Source organism: Tetranychus urticae, unplaced genomic scaffold (genome assembly GCF_039701765.1).
Source record: "Tetranychus urticae isolate SD_2017Ah unplaced genomic scaffold, NJAU_TeUrti_SD_1.0 Scaffold_5, whole genome shotgun sequence".
In the NCBI taxonomy this organism is placed as follows: Eukaryota; Metazoa; Arthropoda; class Arachnida; order Trombidiformes; family Tetranychidae; genus Tetranychus; species Tetranychus urticae.
The window spans coordinates 505,501-508,000 of record NW_028315837.1 but is presented as its reverse complement, the minus strand read 5'-3'; the positions used below and the strand labels follow the sequence as shown (position 1 = coordinate 508,000).

Sequence of the window (2,500 nt, the reverse complement as noted above, 5' to 3'; positions counted from 1 at the left end):
TCTACGGATGCTAGCTTGAACCTTCATTCCTCTTTCCTGGTGGTTACATTCATAGTGTTTAGACAGAAAATTGCTCGATATTTGCTATCAATGCTCTTTACCGAGTGTTGATTCAAGCGATCGAGACTTTTACCTTGAAAAAATCAGAGTGCTCAAAGCAGGCGTCCAAAACCTCGAAAGAGGTGCCTAAAAACGGTATGGTCAACCATCTATATGATGCGTACCACTACCTTAACTTGAATGATCTTGCATGGAATAATGGAATAGGACCTTGGTTCTATTTTGTTGGTCTTAAGAATCCAAGGTAATGATTAAGAGGGACAGACGGGGGCATTTGTATTGCGGCGCTAGAGGTGAAATTCTTGGACCGTCGCAAGACAAACTACAGCGAAAGCATTTGCCAAGAATGTTTTCATTAATCAAGAACGAAAGTTAGAGGTTCGAAGGCGATCAGATACCGCCCTAGTTCTAACCATAAACGATGCCAACCAGCGATCATTCTGAGTAACTAATTTCATGACTCGAATGGAAGCTTCCGGGAAACCAAAGTTTTTGGGTTCCGGGGGAAGTATGGTTGCAAAGCTGAAACTTAAAGGAATTGACGGAAGGGCACCACCAGGAGTGGAGCTTGCGGCTTAATTTGACTCAACACGGGAAAACTCACCCGGCCCGGACACTGAGAGGATTGACAGATTGAGAGCTCTTTCTTGATTCAGTGGGTGGTGGTGCATGGCCGTTCTTAGTTGGTGGAGTGATTTGTCTGGTTAATTCCGATAACGAACGAGACTCTAGCCTACTAAATAGACTTGCAGTTTACACTGCAGTACTCCCCCTTAGTCAACCTGTGGGTGGTAGTATCTCTTGATGGTTTCGGCTGTTGAGGGCTCTGCTGCTATTAGCCTACAGAATTGGCTAGGGTAAGGATGCTGTAGCACTGTAAGGACTTCTTAGAGGGACAAGCGGCGCTCGCAGCCGCACGAAACAGAGCAATAACAGGTCTGTGATGCCCTTAGATGTCCGGGGCCGCACGCGTGCTACACTGAAGTGGTCATCGTGCATACTGTTTCCTGCTCCGAAAGGAGTGGGTAACCGCTTGAACCCATTTCGTGATGGGGATTGGGCATTGTAATTATTGCCCATGAACGAGGAATTCCCAGTAAGCGTGAGTCATTAGCTTGCGTTGATTACGTCCCTGCCCTTTGTACACACCGCCCGTCGCTACTACCGATTGAATGATTTAGTGAGGACTTCGGACTGGTCAATCCAGACCATTGGGAAACTAGTGGTCGGATTGTGCTGGAAAGATGTTCAAACTTGATCATTTAGAGGAAGTAAAAGTCGTAACAAGGTTTCCGTAGGTGAACCTGCGGAAGGATCATTAACGTATTACCCTCTTATTATAAGAGAAATACAACCTTCAAACAATCAAACACTCTGCATAGTGATATTGTAGATGCTAATATGGTGAATGCAATTGAATTGTATTTGCATTAGAGTCGCAATTGTGAATGTTTAATGCAAACATTTAGCCATTGCAACATGATTCTAACTTGCATTACATTCGTTCATTCATACATCCATCTTTCATTATCCAATGCAACAAAGAGTGAGGGTTATCTAACGATAGCCATAATTTCTTTTTGCAAAACAATTGTAGTTTATAATGAAAAGCCTGTCTTGCTACATACTTGGTACCTGTTCAAGTCTTCAGCTTATGCTGACGGCAAGGTTTAAAGAAGGAAGTTTTACACTTCTTCGCCTAACTAAGTAAAGACAACTATGGTTTTTATAAACTGCATACAATTGTTTTCAAACCCTCTCAATGCAGATTTAGGATACTTATTAAAAGTCCCACGGTGGCAAAGATACATCTTCAAGCGGTGGATCACTCGAATTACCAATCGATGAAGAACGTAGCTAGCTACGATAATCGGTGCGAATTGCAGGACACGCCGAGCACTTGAGCTTCCAACGCACATTGCGGCTTTCGGGTCTTTTCCGAGGTCACATCTGTCTGAGAGTTGAGATGTAAAATAATCAACAAAACACTTGCATACTACCATATATGCATTGTTTTGAGAGGATTGTATATTTATATGCATGAATCTTGATGTTTTATTCCTTTTCTTAATTGCAATTCGTTGCAATTTAGTAAGGAGAATCTCAAATCTACTTGTTTCACATGATAAATTTTGTGTACAATGCATATTTCATCTCTGCAAGCAGTATATATGAATAGATACTAGCATGAGATTCTAAGGTTAGTCGCCTATCTGACGACGCTAAAGTCGTATTGCAGATAACTATGGTGATCAACTAACCTGTTAACTGATGAATCTTCTTGCACTTGTATAAATCGTACAAATAGTAGCTATTTCATGCTGTTAAAGCAGACCTAAGAAGTAATGCAAAGGCAAAATTTGTGCAAACATTAAAGTAGATTTACGTTGCTTGCTTGCAAACAACACAAATAAACATTAATCAACTTAATCAATATTTT

The 2,500-nt window shown here is 41.3% G+C and overlaps 2 non-coding genes across 2 annotated transcripts in view; both read left to right on the top strand.

Moving 5' to 3' along the window:
- The window catches only part of LOC149092868 (small subunit ribosomal RNA), a 2,170-nt gene extending 789 nt beyond the window's left edge, over positions 1-1,381 (top strand). Inside the window, exon 1 of the ribosomal RNA XR_016200538.1 lies at positions 1-1,381. This exon is cut by the window's left edge and continues 789 nt beyond it. This is a non-coding gene — a ribosomal RNA (small subunit ribosomal RNA).
- A 488-nt stretch (positions 1,382-1,869) lies between these two features.
- Positions 1,870-2,024, top strand: LOC149092867 (5.8S ribosomal RNA). Its single transcript, XR_016200642.1, has one exon. It is a non-coding gene; the product is annotated as a 5.8S ribosomal RNA (ribosomal RNA).
- The last annotated feature ends 476 nt before the right edge of the window (positions 2,025-2,500 follow it).